The sequence below is a fragment of the Capsicum annuum genome, chromosome 7, assembly GCF_002878395.1.
Source record: "Capsicum annuum cultivar UCD-10X-F1 chromosome 7, UCD10Xv1.1, whole genome shotgun sequence".
NCBI lineage: Eukaryota > Viridiplantae > Streptophyta > Magnoliopsida > Solanales > Solanaceae > Capsicum > Capsicum annuum.
In genome coordinates, this window is record NC_061117.1 from 208,851,991 (window position 1) to 208,861,309 (window position 9,319).

The following is a 9,319-nucleotide window of genomic DNA, read 5'->3' on the forward strand; positions in this document are numbered from 1 at the left end:
CGTCGCGGAGGAGTGCTAGTTTGCACTTGTCAATTTCTAGAGATGCAACGCGATCCCACCGCGTCGCATCAAAGTGCATTTTTACATTTGTCCATGGGATACGCATGCAGTCAAAATCTAGTGCTCACCGTGATGGCACCGCATCGCGGTGATAGCCCAAATCGAGATTTTCAGTGATGAAAATTTAATTCTTTGCAGGGGTAGTTGGGTCTTTTTCCATGACCTTAATTAGTCCAAAACACAAGATTAAAGCCCTAATAACCTAATTAGTCATTATTTTATTCAAATTCCCTCAAATAAAAAATATTCTCTCTCAAGTAGAAAATCCTAGCCTTCAAGATTCAAGATCAATTCCCAAGAAAATTTTCAAGAAACTTCAAGAATTCAACTACTCAAGTATGTTTGGTGTTCATCTTTGGGTTTCCTTCCACCCTTGGTATTCAAGAACCCCTTTTGCAAAATTTAAAGTATGATTTATATTCTTAAGTTGAATTGTGTTCATGCATGTGTTGATTCTATGTGTTTTAGACCAAGAAGATTATGAATTTCTAGTAAATAAACTAGTATATGTGTTGATTCATGTACTCCTCATGTCATAATCCATGAATTATTAATTGAATGTTGTAATCATGATAATCCTATGTTATTTTTCTCATGTTCAAGAATCATGCTCCCCAAGTGTTTGACAAAATGCCTATGTGAATGATTGTGCATGACATCCTAATTGTAATGCTTTAAACTTATGATATGGTTCCTTTATTCATGCTATCGAGTCCTGGAGGTATTATATACCCAAAATTTAGCTGCTTACTTAGTTTCCAATCATAGTAGAATGATCTCGTAGTATCCCGAACAGTCACATTCAGACAGTTAATAGAATCAGTGTAAGTTCAGTTAAGCTTAGTATAGTCTAGTGATATGTGTTGGTTCAATTAGGAGTAGAAGATTCAGCACCGAGCGAACCCAGGGATGGGGGCATTCCTATCAATATAAGGTTTGACCCTTAGTAGCAATCCCTGAGTTATGAAACTATGCAGCCAACATAGGGTAAGTCGTCCTCCTTCCAGACTAGGGTTAACGCGATCATATATATATATTTCATGAGTCTTCTTGCCAGATTAGGGTTGACACAACATTGTTAGTATCCAGTGGCAAGATGCTAACACCCTTCCAACATGGGTCATAAGTTAGAACCCAAACCAGTCTATAATCAGGGTATATCGGTTAGATGAACACTCCCACAGTTACAGTTTTAGTCTCAGTATTCAGTAAAGAACTCAGTCAGTTCTACAGAACCATGGCTATCAGTTATCAATTACTCAGCCATCATAATTCAGTACTTAGTTTCAGTATAATCTCAGATATATGATGTATACCTATATATGCGGTATTAAATATTCAGTATGTTCAGTAGTTACAGTTTTGCATGTACTCCCATCCAATTACTTCATAATGTACATTCAGTCAGTTATCATCTCATGCATATGAATCCATACATGTCTGCCTAACCTCACCTAGCATGCCAGTATATTTAAGGTATTGATACATACTCTCTCTTTACGCTATGATGTCTCATATCATAAGTTTGGATGCTCGGGTTCCTGACCGTACTTAGCTAGATCAGTCTATCAGTCGCAGCTACAGTAGTGAGTCCTCATCCATCGGGGACGCAATATTTATTTAGCCATTATATTATTTTAGTATTTCAGTTATTTCAGACAATAATTGTGAGTTATTTAGGGCCTGTCCCATCAACTCTTTTATCTCAGATGTTTACAGGCTTTTCAAACATTATCAGTTAGCATTTATTCTACAGATGTAATCAATTTTGATTCAGTATTATGAACCTTATGGCATTATCAGTTTTACTTTAGCATATTCTTTATGAATATTATTTAGTGCTCACAGCAGTTATCAGTCATGGGTTAGCTTATGGTCCTTTGGGGTTGTAAGCACTGTGTTACGCCCAGGGTGTAGTCTCGGGGCGTTACATTTGAAAAGGGGTATAATGAGGGTTCGAGTGTGAGAGGGATGTATGGGAGATGGAACAACACCAGGGCTATGGGTGGCATTATCTAAAGGCATAGGGACAGTGACAATATCATTCCCACTAGGAGAATCGAACATGGTTTTAGTTTGGGATGGAAACGAGTCATCATCGTTGGAATACTCCACCAACGACCAAGTATTGGACTCCATTGAAAAGGGAACAAGAAGATGATGAGGATTTTGGGGTTTTATAGATAAAGAGAAGAAGGTTTTTTTTAATTTCTTTTTTTTTATGTTTAAGAGAATTAATGGAGAAGAAGCTGTGAGAAGGAGAGATGAAGGGGTTTTATTATTTTTTTTGTTTTTAAAAAAAAATAGGGAAGGAAAATAGGTATTGTGAAGAGAAGAGGCAGTTTTGATTTGATTTGTGGGGTCCACAATAGAAGAGATAGGAATTTTGGCACCCAAACTTGGTTAAACATCTTCAGGAATATAGGAACCAGGTTTCTACTAGTGCTCAATAATTTGACCCATTTCGTACAAAGCCACACACAGTACATAACTATATGGTACATACCTGATATTTATTTGTTTTAACCTTCTCCGTGCTCAGTTGCTCTGGAAGCTAAAGTATAATGTATGAACCTATCTCGCCTTGTATTTTGATAATGCCTAGAATGTGTACCTGTAAAAATATGAAACTAAAATTAGTTAAGTACAAATAGGTGTTTGTCATCTTTTCTAGCCAAAATACTTGAGGGAAAGTCCATAACATTAGTTCATAGTGAGTAGACCAAGCTCCACCGGATTCTTTTCAAAATTCTCTCTGCTAAAAGCCTTAGTGAATATATCTGCTAATTGATCCTCAGTTTTACAAAAAACAAACTTAAATTTTTCCTTTCTCAACATTTTCCTGCAAAAAGTGATGCCTCACATTAATATGCGTGATGTCTCACATTAATATGCTTAGTCCTCTTGTGGTGAACCGGGTTCCTAGCCATATTCATGGCACTTGTGTTGTCGTACATGATTGGAATACATCCGACCTTCATATCATAGTCCTCTAATTATTGTTTAATCCACAATAATTGTGCATAACAAGAGGCATCTGCAACGTATTCAACCTTGACCGTGGATAGGGCGATGGAATTTTGTTTTCTTGTGGCCCATAATATAAGGCACGAGCCTAAGAAGTAAGCCATCCCAGAAGTGCTTTTACGATCGACTAAGTATCCAGCATAGTTTGTATCTGCATACCCTACCAAGTTTAATGAATTTCCACAAGGGTAGCAAAGAACCAGGTTTTGAGTTTCCTTGAGGTACCTAAGAATCCGCTTAACAGCTTTTAAGTGTGATTCCTTAGGATTTGACTGACACCTGGCATATAAACCAACACTATACACGATATTTGGGTGACTTGTTGTAAGATACATAAGTAAGCCAATCATTCCCCGATACCTGGTCTTTGTAACAGAAATACCAGAATCATCTAAATCCAGCTTTGTGTTAACACTAATGGGAGTGTGGTTTGTCTTTGTGTTACCTATATCAAACTTATGCAGCAACTTCTTGATGTACTTCTGCTGATGAATGGATATCCCCTTAGGAGTATGTTTGATTTGAAAACCAAGAAAAAATGTGAGTTCACCCATCATACTCATTTCAAGCTCTCCGCTCATCATCTTAGAGAATTCTTCACATAAATCTTCATTAGTGGCACCAAAGATAATATCATCCATATATACTTGTATGATCAATAGACTTGTTCCTCTTTTTTCGCTAAACAGTGTCTTGTCAATTTTTTCGTGAGAATACTCATGGTTAATCAAACATTTTGACAACCTATCATACTATGCTTTGGGTGCTTATTTCAAGTTGTACAGTGCTTTGTCTAGCTTGTATACATATTTAGGATGCTCATGACTTTCAAAACCTAGTGGTTGACGAACGTAGACTTCCTCTTGAAGATACCCATTGAGAAATACACTTTTGACATGGTACAAAGCAAAGCCCATATAAGCAGCAAAATCTATGAGCAACCCAATAGCCAACATTCTTTCCACTGGTGCAAAAGTTTCTTCATAGTCAATGTCTTTCTCTTGGTTGTATCCTTGAATAACTAACCTTGCCTTGTTTCTGGTTATTTCGCCTTGGTCGCCTTTTTATTTGAAATACCCATCGAGTTCTAATAATTATTCTGTTTGGAGGTGCAAGAACCAGGTTCCAGACTTTGCACCACTCGAACTGGTTTAACTCTGCATAGCAATGATCCATTCATCATACAACAGTGATTCCTTAATATTCTTAAGTTCCACTAAGAAAACATAAGCTAAGAAGTCCCACAAGTTTCTCAATTTTGATCTAGTTTGCATAGCGGAGTCTACGGGAGTAAGAATATTTTCCATAGGGTGTGAGCTCCTATGCTTCCAATTACAGACCTGTGATCTTTGTCCATCTTCTGATGTTGTGGTAACTTGTACTTGTGTACTGGTATTTTTTGGTTTATCAAGTTCTTTATTTGTTCCCCCTAACATTGGTAACCCCTCACTAGTGTGAGATTCATTACTGGTGTTGTTGGGTTGATCATTTTCCAGAACAACTTGAGAACAAGGTTCTCTCTGATTTTGGGAACCAGGTTCTTATTATGCTGAACCTTCGTTATCCTCATCATCATCCCTGAAAAATCCAAGTCCTTCTCTATCAAACTGCATACCTTCCTCAACCAAGTGATTAGTTTCATCAAATAACACATAAACACTTTCTTCAACACGATTAGTTTTTTTATTTAACACTTTATAGTCCTTACTCTGGGATGAGAACCAAGAAAAAATCCCTCATCACTTTTGGCATCAAACTTTCCTAGGGATTCTTTTCCATTGATGTGAACAAAACATTTACACCCAAAAGCCCTTAGATAACATGATTTGGTTTTCTTCCTTTTAGTAACTCATAGGGGGTTTTTTCAAGGAAAGTACGAACCATGCATCTATTCAAAAGGTAGCATGTTGTGTTTACAGCTTTAGCCCAGTATCCCATTGGAAGACCACTAACAATTAACATAGTTCTTTCCATGTCTTCCAAGGCTCTATTTTTTCTTTCTACAACTCCATTTTATTGTGGGGTTCTAGGGGCTGAAAAATTGTGGTCTATTCCATGTTCACCACAAAATTCAAGAAATTTTTAATTCTTAAATTCCGTACCATGGTCAGACCTGATGCTCATGATTTCAGAGTTTAATTTTTTTTTAACCAGTTTCACAAAAACCACAAATACATCAAATGTGTCATTTTTAGACCCAAGAAAGAGAGTCCAGGTGAATCTTGTATAATCATTAACAATGATAAACATATACCTTTTACCTTTTTTTCTTTGAGCTTGCATGGGTCCACATAGATCCATGTGCAGCAATTCAAGGGATTTAGAAGTACTGGCCATTTCTTAGGCTTGAAGGATGATCTGACATGCTTTTCTCTTGCACAAGCATCACAAACAATGTTTTCATTGAATCGAGTTTTAGGAAGTCCAAGAACCAGGTCCTTAGCAACCAGTTTATTTTGTTGAGAGAAACTAGCATGCCCCAATATTTTATGCTATATCAAGTTAGTTTCATCAACCACACTAAGACACATAACATTGTTTCCATGAGGTTCCATAATGTCTGCCTTGTATACATTTTTGTATCTTTTTCCTTTCAGGGCCAGGTTCTTAGTCTTTGAGTTTGTAACAAGACGTTTAGTGGAAGTGAATATCACATTGTTTCCCTTATTGCACATCTGAGACACACTTAGAAGATTGTGTTTCAGACCAAGAACATAGTACATATTCTTAATTGCACGAGATTGAGGCTTTCCGACTTTTCCAATCCCAACTATTTCACTTGTTTTTCCATTTCCAAAAGCTATATTTCCCCCTTGAAAGTCTGTGAGTGAGAAAAAATTTTCACGTGCTCCTGTTATATGTCTGGAGCAAGCACTCAAAGTTTGTTTCCACTACTCAACTTTACCTGCAAAAATAGTCAGAAGTTAGATTTGGGAACCCAGATCCACTTGGGTCCCTTCTTAAGAAAAAATGGATGAATTAAGTTTCTTTTGGCCCAAGTGGGCAATCTAAATTTTAGAACCTGGTTCTTAGAAGGTTGTTTCCAAGTTTTCTTAACAAAATCTGTATTTTTCAAAATCCCTTCAAATCTAGCCTGACACTAATTTCTAATGTGACCAGTTCTACCACAGTAAGTACAAAGACATTCTTAAGAGACATGCATCTCTTGTTCAGGATGCTTCTCATTTTCATATCCCAAGCAGTGTCTGTTTGTAGACTGGCTTTCTTGTATTTGGAGCAACATCTGTAAGGACTTGATCAACTTGACTTGTCATTCCAAATCAAGTTTTTTTTCAAGGTTTCCCTGTAAAATTCTATTTCTTTCAGTTGCGGCTTGAAGATTTTTAGTTAATTTCTTAAGTTTTTCTTCTAAGGGAATCTGAGATAAATCAATTTCACTTTTACCTTTGAGGAGTGAGCTAAGTCGTTTGTTTTCCACTTCAAATTTACAACAGAATTCTCAAGTGAAGTATTTTTATCCTCAAGATCCTTATAGTAAATTCTCAAAGAGCCATAGTTATTCATGGGTTGGTCTTTTTCAGATGACGCTGAGTGGTATGCCTCTATAAGAATAGCCCATAAGGATTCTATTTTCTTCTTAGAGAAAGTGTTAATTTTAGATTTGATGTCTAGAAAACATACCTCGAGTTATTTCTCATCATCTTCATCTGAATCAGAACTTGCCATCAAGGCAGGAATGTTCTCCTTTGGCTCCTTGTCTCCTACCTTGTCATCAGAATCTAAAAATGCCATGAGAGCCAGGGTATCCTCTCCGTTTGAGCATTCAATGGCTAGTAGATATTGATTTTCAGGATCATCATTAGATTCTCCTTCTAAAGAGTCACCCATTGTTGCCAATGCCTCCTTCACTGCGATGTCAGCTTCATGAGCTGTCATTCTTCGATTTGAAGGAATGGTGTGCTCCTTTCTTGGTTCTTTTGCCTTGTTCGGATGGTTCTTCTTGTACTCAATCTCCTATTGTGGGCAAAATTTAATGAAGTGGTCTGGGCTCCCACATTTATGACATACTTGGTCACGATTTACATTTTCGTTGTTTTTAGAGACCTTGTTCCTCCTATGTGAGTTCATACTTTTTCGAAACATATTTTGGAACCTTTTGGTCTTGAGAGCTATATTTTCTTCCTCAAAATCAGCTTTATCAGTGGCCTTTAGAACCAGATTTTTTTATTTTCTACCACTAGTCGTCTCATGCTCTTGATTCTTTTTGAGTTCAAAAGTAGTCAATTTTGGTTCCAATCTTTCTGAACATTTATCTTATCATTTGCATCTAGTTCCAATCTTCCTTTTGGAACTTGAGTCTTGCCATCTTTACTAAGCTTAGTAGGGAATATTGGTCCATCCAGTGCAACATTCCATAGATCGTGATTTTCTCCGATAATAAAGTCCATCATTCTATTTTTCTACCATCCGTAGTACTGTCCATTGAAAAGAGGAGGATGGGTCTGTGAGGCTCCTTCCTGAGATGTTGGTGGGGTAGCAATGGATCCTTTTTAAGGCATTAACCTTATATTGAAATGACCTCTCTGGTACCAATTGATAAAACGGTTAACTTCACCACACGTATTTGGAACCTGGTTCAGAGAAATACAATAACAGTAAAAGCAAACTGCACACGGAATTATGCTAGACATTTCAGATTACAACTCAACAATCTAAGGGACTCACTCGAGTACCTCACTTCGACAGTTAACTCTAACTATTCTCCATACAATTTAATCACTCCAAGAAGTCAAACTCGCTTCTTGTTACAACACCTCACCAACACTTTACTTCTAACAATAAACAAAGACTATTACAACTCAAAGAAACACTTGTACTGCCAACACCAAATAGTTACCTAGTAATATCTTGGTCTCGATCAATTGCCCATTTTATTTGCTTGCTCATTCTTGCTTTTTGCGATTTTCAGATCTGTAGATTTGCAAAAAGATGTTTGTGCCAATTCCCAGAAATGCTGCATATATATTCCTTGATCTTTGACTCCCTTTAGGTCACTCAAAACATTTTCTTCTGGAAACCAACTTGTATACGAAAACCTGCTAGAATACACTTCTTTACCATAATAAAAAAGATTTTCTTTTGACTTAAAATTTCGGATTCTTTTCAATACGTTAATTATGCATTCCTTTTTTAAACAAGTACGTTGCTGCACCTCACCTAGCTAAATATGCCAGCCTCACAATAAACCAAGAACCTGGTTCATAATCAACATGAACCTAGTTCAGAGGTCAATCATCAAAACTATAATTTCATATCTCCTAGACTTCACAAAAAGCATTGAACTTATGTCAATCTAAAATTATGTCTACTGTCATTTTTTGAAGTAAAAATCTAAATATTAATAACTGTGTCCAATTGCAATTAAATTTTCCAACGATAACTTGTCCAACCATTAATGTATTGTTTCTTCAAATTTTATATCTTAAATATTAGGTGTACTAGTTTCTTATGTAAACTAAAACTGTTGTTATTAGCTTAAAAGTCACTTTTTAAAATTCTGTAAAAAAAAAATTGATAATGAAATAATACTAATCATATTATTTTTGTATCGTTGATTGTGCCAAATTGCTTCAATTGTATAAGTCAGATGTTTCAATGGTAAAACAAGTAAAACTAACGAGGAAGAAGAGTAGTATACGCGGTTAAAAAAAATTGTTCCTATTTTTGGTAAGTCAAGTAAGAATCCTAAACAAAATCATATAATTAATTTAGAGTTCAAGACCTTATAATATTTTTTTATTAATATTATTTAAATATTAATAAAGCTCTTCTAAATATTACTTAATAGGTTAAAAAAGAAAGTGATGGTGTAATTTTAGGTACACTATCAGTGGAAACTAGTTTTTCTGATTTTGAAACGAGTAAGGATAGAATGTAATGGATTCGACTCCTCTCCATTTCTATTATCTCCATTTTCTTTAAATTTCTATATGGATGAGAGACACACGACACGAGTTAAAATGAATGATTAAGATTTAATAATTAAACTAAGATTCTAAGCATGATATGAACAATAAATATTTTATCTATTTGTTTCAAAATTTTAGTAATTCAACAATTATTACAGTTACAGAATTATTTTATCCACAAATATAATTTTTTTTTTAAAAAGTTTTCTTTATTTCAACGTTTTTTCCCTAAGTTGTGTTCTATTTCCATACTCACCGTCTATCTTCCAACTTCTTTAAATTAATTTTTTTGATTTCATTTT